The sequence below is a fragment of the Martes martes genome (assembly GCF_963455335.1).
Source record: "Martes martes genome assembly, chromosome: 7".
Taxonomy (NCBI): Eukaryota; Metazoa; Chordata; class Mammalia; order Carnivora; family Mustelidae; genus Martes; species Martes martes.
Window position 1 is genome coordinate 76,370,324 of NC_137894.1, and position 14,458 is coordinate 76,384,781.

Below are 14,458 nucleotides of genomic sequence, written 5' to 3' on the forward strand. Positions count from 1 at the left end.
TGCACTATGGGTTATTGTTTTTTCTTACTCATCAAGCACTTATTATAGCTAAACATGTCTGATGCAGTACAACTTTTAGAGCAACACAATTTAGAAAGGAAAAAAAGGATAATTTGCATAATAAAGATACTACAAATTTAAGTAGAAAACTATGTGACAAATTACATAATAAAAATATCTACAAATTTTTTGAGGACAGAGAATAAATATCTCCAGTATTGAAAGAAAAATTGGAGAGCCTTTAACCTCAGAAATGCAGAAAAGTTGGATTTATTTCTATCTCTGTCTCCTTTTCCAATGAGGATGTTGGACCCCTTTCAGAAACGCATATACCCTCCTGTTTCCCTACCCCCAACTGCCCACACACATGCACTAGGAGCTAAAACACTAGACTGGGCCACTGGCCAAGAGTGGCCTTAGTTTGAAATTTCTAAAAATTTAAACAGATCCAGCTAGAGAAGTATTATCAAGATTTTTGTTGTTGTGTTTCTTTGTTTTTTAAGCTGTATTTCAGCCATTTACTTCCACAAGTGAGGACTGAAACTTAAACATTTTCATAATAGTAGTATATATAAAGTGTCTTTCTTAGAGTACTTGCTCAATAAATATTTGAATATATAAGAAAATATATTTTAGTTGTTAAGCTATTAAGACCTCCCCGATCCCAATCAGTGCCTTGCCTGCCTTTTGTAATGCCAGATTATACCCATGGTTGCATTGATCAATACCTCTGCATTGTAGTTCTTGCCTAACTACAAAGTCCTTACCTACATTTTTTGGCTATCTTCTTGATACTGACTTCTATTTTAGTTTATTCATATTGACTATTAATGGGCTGGTTTAACTGACCATTCAGATTTTTGAGACTCGCTCTTATTTCATACTCTTCTTTTATGGCCAACATGCAACAAACACAGGTCTAGTGAACAGATTTTATAATGCTTTTCCTGTTTGGTTACTAGGTGATTTGGGGTTAGTTCTGTTTTTGCTCACTTCTTGTCATGGTAGGGTTAATTGAGGGTACTATGCAAACAGCCTTAAAGTAAAAGATGTACCTAGGTCCTTTTACCCAAAATGAACCACTTGAAAAACATTATTATTTTGATGCATTTGTTTAAATTATAATTCTTTCAAGCCATTGTTAGAGTTCCTTTAAGATTTTATCCCTTTCTATCAAAAATTTAAGTTGAGCTTATGTAATATATGTAATTCTAGTAAAAGTAAAGAGTTTCCTTCAGTAATTATCATTTCCTCTGCCATTTTAATAAAAATGTTTCACCTGGGGACGCCTGGGTGGCTCAGTTGGTTAAGCAGCTGCCTTCGGCTCAGGTCATGATCCCAGCGTCCTGGGATCGAGTCCCACATCGGGCTTCTTGCTCGGCAGGGAGCCTGCTTCTCCCTCTGCCCCCGTCTGCCAGTGCTCACTCGCTCTCTCTCTCTCTCTCTCTCTCTGACAAATAAATAAATAAAATCTTAAAAAAAAAAATGTTTCACCTGGGCACTTGTATTTATGGCAATCCTAATTATAGCACTTAATAACCATTACTGTAAGTAGTCTGCTATATATTAATATTCACTCATAGATTGTGAGCGTCTTAATGGTCTTCAGCATTTGTCCATTCTAGGTGTGCCAATACATAGCCTTATTTTTTCCTGGAATGTAAAATGTGCTCAGTAAATGTTGGTTGAAGATGTGGATGAATGAGGAAACCATTTTAAAACTTTCATCAACATTGGTGGAAAGTTACATGGCATTCTCTCTTTAAAAATAGTGAATACTTTTATTCAGAACTTCAAGGATAATAACTTTAATCCTTTCTAAAAACAAAGCAGTGTTATTGCTTTCTAATCTTCCATGAATACTTATATTTTCAACTATTCGTAACAGTGTTTGTCAATGTCTCTACTAACTCACATTTTAATTCTCTTAGGTTTTCTGATAAATACTATCTGGTCCTCTTGATTTATTCTAATTTCTCATCTGGCTTCATAGTTTAATTCTTTGAGAATTTTGACTTTGCCAATTACATATTCAGGATTTTCTTAAAATATACCTTGGGCATAAAAATTTCTGTATTTTATATTACCCAGAATAAAAGACATATATGCAATAAATTTCTTCTAAGCCAGTTCTCACCATTTTTCTTTGATGTATTAGGGCATAAATGAAATACCACTTATTAGTATTTCTAGTACATATAAAAGTTGTCCTTTATGTAATGCTGTTAAAACTTGAATTTCTGAGCATTTCTTTTTCTTCATTAATTTAATTTTTTTGAATTTTTCCATATTAAATATAATTGAAATACCAGATAGTATTTGAGGTGTATGTGTGTGTGTACATACATACACACACACACACACACCACTTCATTATCCATTCATCAGTTGATGGACATTTGGGCTCTTTCCATAATTTGGGTGTTGTAGATACTGCTGCTATAAACATTGTGGCGTATGCATCTCTTTGAATTAGTATTTTTGTTTCCTTTGGGTAAATATCTCGTAGTGCAATTGCTGGATCTAGGGTAGTTCTATTTTTAATAGTTTGAGGAGCTTTCATACTGTTTTCCAAAATGGCTGCACCAGTTTCATTCCCACCAACAGTGCAGGAGGGTTCCTCTTTCTCTAGGTCCCCATGAGCACCTATTGTTTCTTTTATTGTTGATTTTAGCCTTTCTGACAGGTGTGAGGTGATAGCTCATTGAGGTTTTGATTTGTATCTCCCTGCTGATGAATGATGTTGAGCATCTTTTCATGTGTCTGTTAGTCATCAGATGTCTTCTTTGGAAGAATATCTATTTATGTCTTCTGCCCATTTTTAATTGGATTATTTATTTTTGAGGTGTTGAGTTTGATAAGCTCTCTATGTATTTTAGATGCTAACCCTTTATCAGATAGGTCATTTGCAAATATCTTCTCCTATTCCATAGGTTGCTTTTTTAGTTTTGTTGATTGTTTCTTTTGCTGTGCAGAAGCTTTTGATTTTGATGTAGTCCCAAAAGTTTACTTTTCTTTTTTTTCCCCTTGTGTTGGAGACCTATCTAGTAAGAACTTGCTATGGCTGATGTATAAAGGTTACTGGCTGTGTTCTCCTCTAGGATTTTAATGGCTTCAACTCTCACATTTAGGATGTTAATCCATTTTGAATTTATTTTGTGTATGGTATATAAGAAAGTGGTCTAGTTTCATTCTTATTTATGTTACTGTTCAGTTTTCACCATATGTTGAAGAGTCTGTCTTTTTTCCATTGGATACTTTTTGTTGAAGATTAGTTGATCATATAGTTGTGGGTTCATTTCTGGGTTTTCTATTCTGTTCTTTTAATCTATGTGTCTGTTTTTGTGCTTGTACCATACTCTCTTGATTACTACAGCTCTGTAATATAACTCAAAGTCTGGAATTCTGATGTCTCCAGCTTTTCTTTTCTTTTTTTTTTTTTTTTAAAGATTTTATTTATTTATTTGACAGACAGAAATCACAAGTAGGCAGAGAAGCAGGCAGAGAGAGAGGAGGAAGCAGGCTCCCTGCTGAGCGGAGAGCCCGACGTGGGGCTCGATCCCAAGACCCTGGGATCATGACCTGAGCCGAAGGCAGAGAGCGGCTTTAACTCACTGAGCCACCCAGGTTCCCCTATTTTTGTGTTTTTAAAACACTCTTTTTCTGTTAATTTTGAGTACTTAAGTGCCATGTAATAGGTATCCCTTTCTTACTCTGCCACTCTTATTACCTCAAAACAAACAAATAAAAACAAAAACCAAAAACAGAGACATCCAGAGAACTGGTGGAATTTATCTACCATCACTTGAGACTCTCAAGAATACCTTAATCCACAATAACCCAACTCGAAGCACTTTTAAAGCTCTCAAGAAAGAAGAAAGATTTTTTTGATATTCCTTTCTTGCTATTGCTTTTTATTGTCATGACAGCTAATAGGCTTATATTTTCACTCACTTTTCTTGTTCACTCACTTTTCTTGTTCCATTTTGTACAATTAAAACTCATATGTCTATCAAAATAATAAAAATCTAATATTGACAATTCCAACTCCTAGAGTGTTTTAGACTTTCCTCACTGAAGTATTGGAGTTTCTCTTTCATTGCGTATATGAGGGCAGGAGCAAATGTTTTTACTCATTTACAACTGTGACCTCCATGCCTAGTTCAGGTCTTGTTCCATATTAGGTACCAAATAAGTTATTCAGTAATGTATACATCTGGATACCAATAAATCGTATGACCATCAGAATTCTTGTTTTAATTTTAAACATTTAATCATGTAAGATAACCAATCTGTAAGTGGTCTATTGCTATATCTTCTATGATTTATTATCAATAAATATGAAAATAAATTAAAATTACATGATTTTTAGTTACTCTTTAGAATCTTTAAGAGATTTAAAGGTCTGTGCTCCTTAGTAAGTCTATTATGAGTTTAGTGAATACTTTATCAAGGAAAAACAACAGGCATTCCTGGACTTACTTCTCCAGGGGAGACGTTCTCTTTTAACTTTATTTGCTTCAGTTTGCAGATTCCAAATGTTCTGCCCTTTGTAGTCATTTTGTTTTATACTACAGGATGTTTTTTATATTATTTCATGTAGACTTGTACTAAAGTACATTTATTTAAGAAGGTAAGAGGGACTGATGAGACATGGATCAAATATAGTAAAGAGTCATGATCAAATCTAGTCTGTTAAAAGTAAACAAAGCACACATAAGTAAATTTAATGTTCACATACTCCCTGAACCTAATAAAAATTTGAAAATGAGAACTAAAAAATTTAAGAAGTGTAGAAAAATCAAAGTCAACTTTGTGAATGCTTAGAAATAATGTAAAAAATAAACTTTCAGTTAAATGAAGAATGAAGATAAAATGTCTGTGTCCCCATGTAGAAGCAGTTTAAATTTTAAGTATAGTTAATTAAATGTGACATTTTTATAAGCCTATTCCAAATTTTATATTCCAAAGGAAGAATAAAATTGAACTGAAGTTTGAGAAAATCATAGTCACAAGACATTTACAATATATAAAAATACAGAATATTATCTCATATGAAGCAATATATATAAAATTAATAATATATTGAAAAATTATACAGTATAATTTAGTAACTCATTTAAGAATAAGTACAGTGGTACACCACAGAGTTTTAAAAACAAAGATCTTGTGTAGTTTGAAACTCAAAGTGAAACATTCTGCACATTTCATATTTTCTGCAACTTCATGCTTATTGATACACTACCTCTCCACTAGGAAGATAATGTATAAATGTAGAAACACATTCCTCTTTCAAAATTCTAAGTTGTAGAGCTGCTTTATTTGAATATTGTATCTTTAACTTTACTTTCATGGAAAACAAACTGACTTTTCCAACAATAGTAAAAACATGTGGATGGGGTTATGTTTCAAGCACAAAATGCTAAGTATTTGACTGTATTTCTTAAATTCTCCTTTCTCCCCCCAGTGCTTTAAAATAGCACCAGTAAATTTGTGTAGCTTGATATTAAAAATAAATAATGCTCTGTTAGCAGTTCAAAAGACATAGAAGTTTCTGGAAAAAAAAAATCTGTGCACAGTTCTCATCCCACTTCCAAACCACTCATTCTCCATCTCCAATCTGCCTTTTAATGCTGTTAATTACTGTTTATATAATTCTGTATATTTCTTTGATTATATAAACATTTATACACACAATGTTTAATTGATTTTATATGCTTATTTTCAAGCAATAATATGTTAGACTTGATTAGAAATGAACACTTATTGCCATGGAAAAAGTTACAATGAAAGCCTGTATTTTCAATTCAAAGAACACAATTTCCCAGTTGCATTCCCAATAGTTCCTCAGAAACAGCCAGTAAGAATACTTACAATTTATTACTTCTGCATAAATGACTGCTTCTGTTAGGGAACATAAAAAATAATATATTGAAATAATAGGTATGCTGGAGCATTGAAGAAAGTTTTAGGCCAAAACTTAAAATCACAAAGGCAGAAAATAGAATAATTAAAGCTTAGCTACCAAGGTTATCAACAGTGCATGTATTATAAAATGAAGTTCAACCTGAAGATGTGAATTGTGAGCAATTGCATATGCAGGTCTTCCAAATTCAAAGTAACTACATAAAGACAAATCAGCATTTCTTTAGAAAGGTACATGATTTGTAATTTAGATTTTTAAACAATAATATGTTTGTTTTTAGTAGATAATAACATATATTTTTTTAATGTAGCAAGTGCATGGAAAATGAATATAATTTCCAGCATTTCCTATTATTACATTTAACATTTTAGAATTTCAAAATAGCAGTCAGGCAGAATAGAGGAAATCTAGTTAAAATTTAAATGTTTTGAAATGGATAAACATTGAAAAATCGTTTAGGGTATACATACATGGAGATTTTATAAAGTATATACTTATCCTATTGAAATGAATATCATCCTTGGAATAATAAAAATGATTAGTAATAACAAATACCTATTTTCCTGGTTCTGTATGTCTAAACTGACTAGAGAAATAACATTGAGAATTCTTACCCCAAAATAGACTTTATGTTTCCTGTCTTTAGGAAGCTTCCTTATAGGAAGGGAGCATTCATGGAAAGTTATAAAAGCAGAACACATATGTATACATAAATAAATGTATAATTTATTGAATAAATAATTGGTTGAGTTTATATTTATTGAATAAGTATCATCTGCCAAGTATTAAGGGATATACAGGATAAGGTGAGGAACAAGGAAGAAGTCTAAGCTCTGGAACCTTATGCAGATAATCAATATTAGGAGATATGGGTGGAAATGAACAAAATATTCAAGGGTTTGAAATCTTTAATTTCCATGTAGTCCTCAGTCAAGTTATTGATAATATCCCATACCACGGGGGGATGTTATATGCATTTTTCTCTTTGACTTTTTAGATCTCTCTTCTTTTTTAAAGATTTTTTTATTTTTTTGACAGAGACAGAGAGGGAACAGAAGCAGGGGGAGTTGGGGAGGGAGAAGCAGGCTCCCCGCTGAGCAGGGAGGCCGATGTGGGGCTCAATCCCAGGACACTGGGATCATGACCTGAGCCGAAGGCAGGTGTCCAATAACTGAGCCACCCAGGAGCCCCTAGATCTCTTTTTTGGCAGTTATTTGAAGGAAGAAGTCATGTCCCAAGAACATAATACAATAGTCTCTCCTTGTTACAGAAACACTGTACAATACATATATCAAAAATGCATTTGACATAAACTAGCCTTTTTTAAATGGTTTCTTGCATATGGTCCCATTTATCAATCATTGAGAATCCACAGCATTTAAAGTTCCATGTTCATATAGTGGTGAGCACAGCAGATAGTCCCTGACCTCAAGGAGTTCACAGTTTAGGACAAAGCAATAAGAAAGAAGCCAATTTGCCAAATGCAATGATAGGAGTATAGATTGAGGTTATCAAACCTAGAGTGATTTATTTAGTGCTTACTTTAGTTTAAAGAAATATTAGTGCTTGAGTTTTCAAAAAGAAGAGAACAACAAAGGCCATATTTGAACTAAGATTTGAAAGCCTGTAGAATTTAGGTGAGTACAGAGTGGGTGGTATAAGGAAAAATAAGGAGGAAGAAAGTAAACTATGAGATTTAAGATCTTAGAAATAAGAAAGAGCATGATGTATTCAAGAAATTCTGGTGCTTATGAAGTACTTGATAAGCCTTGAAGTTATAAAGTATAAAGAAGTATAAAGTATACTCAAGTATAAAGAAGTTCTTGAAGAATGATGGAAGCCTACCCAAAAGGACACACTAGAGTCAGCAGCTTGAAGGGGCCCCCACTGGCCAAATCTGCCACTTTTCTAAGGGCACATGGGAGAAGAATGAGGCACAAACAAGTCAGTTGTAAGATAATGGGAGTAGGGGACAACACTGTCGCCCCAAACAGCCCCGAACAACTCCTCAATCCCCTATTTATTAGATACAAGATAACAAAGGAGATGAAAAGGTTATACATTAGCTATCTGTCTAGTAGATAAACAAGAAGGAATGTGAGTCATATGTTGGTCACAAGTTTTAGAGGTAAAGGAGGTAAACAAGAGGAGGAGTAAGGTGTGTCTTATCCCGTGTATAGGATTCGTAGTTGTGCAAACGCACTTATATGGATTACCTTAGCGGGAGGCTTTCTCTGAGGTAGGGGAGGCAAAAAGGAAAGCAGGGCGGTGTTCCACCCTGAGCCAGCCAGGCATTCCCAGCCACTTGGCTTTAAGGATCATCCCCTCCACCAGAAGCCTGCTGCTAGTACATGTTTTTCTCAAGGTCATCTTTAAGCATGTTTGCGTGACCAGTACAACTCCTCATTAGTTAGAGCTTAAGCTGTATTATTCTGAGGGATGGTTACACAAATCTGAGACAATTTTGGCAACAGAATACATAATGAAGTGAAAGGGATTGTAACTATAAAATAAAATAATATTTGATGACTCCATTATTGATATATAAAAATGAAGAAAGAAAACTCTTCCTTGAAATATAACTTCAAATAATAAGTGTAGAAAGCATAATGAAATTAGAAAAACCAGTATTTAGAAAGTGCCATAGCAATACTTACTTCAGGCAGGATTCATCAATGCATGTTAACATTTAATAAGCAAAAATATCATAATAACATATTGACATATTATCAAAGTATATCCTTGTAAATTATCTATTCAAAGAGAAAAATAAAGAAGTCTGACAGCAGTTAATGCAGTGAAGTGAGCAGTGTGTACATAACCTGTAGTGGTACAAATCAGTATTACATGCCTCTTGATATGGTGTCTGTTAAGGGATACAGCATCACTTCTGTGCTATTTCTGCAAAAATCCTTAATCTGTATCCAGTCATGATGACATCTCATGGAACTCCAAAATGAGGGACATTGTGGTAAATGATTATCTATACTCTTTAAAGTATTGAGGTCATGAAGGGTACCTAAGGAAATGTTCCAGATTAAAGAATGATGAGACATGAAAACTATTTATCAGATGTGATTCTGGATTGAATGACTAAATCATTATTTCTCTTTTCTTTTGCTGTGTAGGGTATTAATTACATCATTTTGGGTATTTGAATAAGATTTATATTGCGTCATTGTTAATTTCCTGAGTTTGATGGTTATATTGTGGAGGCCGAGAAAATCAAGGCCATCCCACCTCAGGTTTAGCCTTAGCATAAGTACAGCCATCTTAGTTCTGGCAGCCATCTCAGACCCTGGTGTCCAAGGGCTGCACTTTCCCCCACCCTGCTTTAGTAACCCCCACCTATTTTGGTTCCAGGAAGGCCCACCCTGCTTTGGTTCCAGAGACCCCCACCCTGCTTTGGTTCCAGGAATCCCCCACCCTGCTTTAGTAACAGGAACCCATAAATAACCCCGCCTTAACTAAGCTCGGGGTCCAAGTCCCTACTCCCGCTGTGTTGGGTATACTTGGGCCCCACCTTAAGCTTGTTGAATAAGCCCTCGTGTGATTGCATTGGTGCTTGGCTCCTTGGTGGTCTCTGAGACGCAAAAACTCGGGCACAACAATATTTAGTTACATAAGAGAATGTCATTGCTTTTAGAAAACTCATTTTGAAGTATATACAAGTAAAGTAAGAAAATAATAATAATAAAGCAAATGTGGCAGAGGTTAACATTTGGAGATCCTGGAAAAGGAGTATATAAGAGACTCCTGGGTAGCAGTTGGTAGAGCATGTGACTCTTGATACCAAGGTTGTGAGTTCAAGCCCCACAATGGGTGTAGAGCCTACTTAGGAGGTGGGGAGATTATACAGGAAATCCTAGGGCTATTTTTGCTTTGCTATTTTGTACCTCTAAAATTATTTTGAAATTACGGCTGTTGTTTTAAATTTAAAGAGAGAGAGAAAAGCAAATCATAAGAGACTCTTGACTATAGTGAACAAACTGAGGGTTGATAGAGGAAGGTGGGGTGGGGGATGGGCTAGATGGGTATTAAGGAAGGCACTTGTGATGAACACTGGGTGTTATATAAGTGATGAATCACTAAAAAATAAAAAATAAATAAGTATAAATAAATAAATGAAATGAACATCAGCTCTAAGCTTAAACTACTGCCTTTAAAGTCACTTGCAATGCCAAATTCTTATGTTATTTTCTATTAGAGGAAAATGGAATATTCATTTTGTATTCCTGTAATTCCTATTTCCTTTTTGCTGCTTATTTTTTATTTCTGTATTTTTTAATTGAAGTATAGTTGACATGCAACATTATATTAGTTTCAGGTATACAACATAGTGACTTATCATTTAATGTATTACAAAATGCTCACTACAAGTGTAGTTGCCATCTGTCACCATACAAAGAAAGTTATTATAATATTATTGGCTATATTTCCTTTGCTGTACTTTTCATTTCCATAACTTATTTTTCATTTTTATTTTTTATTTTTGTTTTTATATTTTTATTTTCAGGTTTTTATTTAAACTCTAGTTAGTTAACATATATGGTAAAATTGGTTTCAGATGTAGAATTTAGTGATTTATAACTTACATATACCACTCAGTGCTCATCACAACAAGTGCCCTCCTTAATACCTATCACCCATCTAGCCCATTCCCCCACCCACCTCCCTCCATTAATCCTCAGTTTGTACTCTTTAGTAGAGAGTCTGTTATGGTTTGCTTCCTTCTCTTTTTTTTCTCCTCCCCTTCCCCCCATGTTCCTCTGTTTTCTTAAAATCCACATGAATGAGATCATATGGTATTAGTCTTTCTCTGACTGATGTATTTCACTTAGCATATAATCCCCTCTAGCTCCATCCATGCCATTGCAAATGTCAAGATTTCATTCTTTTTGGTGGCTGAATAATATTCCCATGTATGTGTGAGTATCACTTTTTTATCCATTCATCAGTCAGTGGACATTTGGGCTTTTTCCATAATTTGGCTATTGTTGATAATGCTGCTATAAACATTGGGGTCCATGGGCCCCTTCAAATCAATATTTTTGTATCTTTTTATTAAATACCTAGTAGTTCAATTGCTAGGTCATAGAGTAGTTCTATTTTTAACTTTTTGAGTAGCCTCCATACTGTTTTCCAGAGTGGCTGCACCCGTTTGCATTCCCACCAACAGTGGAAGAGGGTTCCCCTTTTTCCACATTCTCGCCAGCACCCGTTGTTTCCCATGTTGTTAATTTTAGGCATTCTGACAGTATGAGGTGGTATCTTATGGTTTTTATTTGTATTTCCCTGATGATGAGTGATATTAAACATCTTTTCATGTGTCTATTGGCCATCTGGATATCTTCTTTGGAAGAATGTCTATTCACGTCTTCTGCCTACTTTTGGGTGTTGAGTTTAAGAAGTTCTTTAAAGATTTTGGATTCTAATCCTTTATCAGATATGTCATTTACAATTAACTTCTCCCATTCCACTGGCTTTCTTTTATTTATTTTTTTTTCCCCACTGGCTTTCTTTTAGTTTTGTTGATTGTTTCCTTCACTGTGCAGAAACTGTTTATCTTGATGAAGTTCTAATAGTTCATTTTTGCTTTTATTTCCCTTGCTTCTGGAGATATGTCTAGTAAAAAGTTGCTATGGCTGAGGTCAAGGAGATTGCTGCCTATTTTCTCCTCTAGGATTTTGATGGTTCCCTATCTCTTCCTCTTTAGGTCTTTCATCCATTTGAAATTTATTTTTGTGTCTACTGCAAGAAAGTTATCTAGTTCCATTCTTATGCAAGTTGCTGTCCAGTTTTCCCAACACCATTTATTGAAAAGACAATCTTTCCCCCATTGTATATTCTTATGGGGTTTTTTTGTGGTATATTAATTAACCTTATAAGCATGATGTATTTCTGGGCTCTCTGTTGTGTTCTGTTCATACATATGTCTATCTCTTTGTCATTACCTTACTCTTTTGATACTGTAGCTTTGTAATATATCTTGAAATCTGGATTATGATACTTTCAGATTTGTTCTTCTTTCTCAGGATTGCCTTAACTATTTGGGCTCTCTTATGGTTCCGCACAAATTTTAGGATTATTCGTTCTAGCTCTGTGAAAAACACTATTGGTATTTCAAGAGGAATTGCATTGAATCTGTAGGTTTCGTTGGGTAGTATGGATATTTTAATAATATAAATTCTTCCAATCTATGAGTATAATTATTTTTCCATTATATTTTTGTTGCTTTCAGTTTTCTTTGTTGATCTCTTATAGTTTTCAGAGTATAGGTATTTCACCTCCTTGGTGAAGTTTATTCCTAGGTATTTTAGTCTTCTTGATTCAGTTGTAAATGGGGTTGTTTTCTTAATTTGTCTTTCTGCTAGTTCATTGTTAGTAAATAGAAACACAACAGGCTTCTGTATATTAATTTTTTATCTTATTTTCTGCATCACTGCTCTATGAATAAAAAAGTATAAAATTTTCATGGAGAGAATGTAATGAATTATGTATTTCACATATATGTTCTACATATTTTACACATACATTGCATTCATAATTATATGTATTATATATACATGTATACATTATGTGTCCAAAATTATTACACATGCAAGCGCTCACACACACATACACACACACATATATATACACACACATATGCACACACATATATACACACATATACACACATGTACATACATACATACACAGGTTTCTTAGCCAAGGGAGAAGGGAGAAATCTAGAAGGATGACTAACTCAGGTAAATATATAGTTAGTGATAATAGGAAAATAATGGATGTATAATTATAATTGACTGATTTTAAAAAGAGGGAATAGAAAAAAGTCGAGAATAAAAGGCCTTTGTGATTTCCATCATTAATGAGCTAAGTTCTATTTTAAAGTAAAACAGATCTTAGAAACCATATCTTCAATTTCTATGACCATTTGAGTAGGAAAATAACCTCTTTTGAAAATCAGTACTCTTACATTGCTCTTCGCCTTTAATAGAATAGTATTATAAGAATAAGAATGCTAGAATTTGTACTCAGAGTATTAGATTACAATTTAATATGCCCAAAGTTCAAGTTCAGGAAGATAAGAATGTATCATCTTATAGACTGCTAACCCCACTGTAGGAATATAAGAGTCTGTCAAAGAAACTTTATTTTGTGTATGTCTACAGTACTACTTTTCCAGACCAACTGAATACTGTGAGAACTTAAGAAAAATACATAATCAATTAGAAAAAGACAAAGGTGTAGAAGTTATTTTCTAAAACATATACATTGTTTTAAATACCTACATTTCTCTGAGTTACCACATATAAATTCCTAACTGCTATTTTAATCTCAGCTTGGACTACATATGAAAAATAACATCTTTTAAGAAGGAACTGAATTAATGTAATTGAGTGTATATATGTGTGTGCATGCACACATTTGTGTGTGCTAAGTATCTTTAATTCAGTATAAGATAAAACATAACAGAAGAATTTTTGGCACTTAATGTCAATCTTGAACTGCTAACATTTGGATATAATCTTGAAAAATAATAAATCAGGACATGTTGAAGGCAAAGATGGATAGATAGATAATAGATACAGACATTGATATATTCTTTCACATTGAAATAATTTATCCAAGCTTTAAAGGGTTTTAAAAATAGTGAAAATATAGTATGTTCCATAATATAGTAAAAGAATGTCATCTGAAAATTAAGATAATTTATATAGTGATTAATGTATATAAAATCTAGTGAAGAAGACATTATTTCTTGCCTGGCAGAAAAACAGAGAAACAATGATCCATAATTTCAATTGTTTCTATTATTGTAGAGTAAAGATATAACATAGGTACTTACACACACAGATGCGTGCACGCACGCGCGCGCACACACACACACACACACACACACCCCAAGCTCCTTTTAGGTCCTTAAATTTATATAGTAATGCTTAGCAATTTTTATCTCCATTAATGCATATCACTTAACCATATCACTTATAAGCCATATTCATATCCCTTTAAGTAAGTGCATAGAAATGATCAAATGAAGGAAACAGTTAAGCCTGGTGGGAGGAGTGGGGAAGGGAGACCTCAGATTTTCTTTTGGGTTGTAGACTAAAAACACTAATTATAGGATTGCAAACAATAAAAACATAGTGTGAGTAGGCATTATCTTTAATGAATTAATTGCTTGAATAATAAGTATAGTATTCAGCCCTGATGCATTGGTAAATTGTTTGAATAAGCACTGAGGAAACTAAGTGGAAGGAACCTGAAAACAATACAGGAACTCTAAGCTACAAACACCTGTTAACTACTCTGAGCATCTTCAGTGCTGATTATGTCATTTCATTTGGCACCCTTTGAATGAATGGCATTGAAATTGTTTCCTGCCTGGTGATCTCGTTAAATGAATGTACTGTTGTTTTCTATCCCAATTAAAAGCAAAGGGTTAGTGGCATTTTTATATCCTTATGGAACACTTCCTTTTTTTACTTAAATACCTAAAATTGAATCCTGCCTTTCTCTAATCAA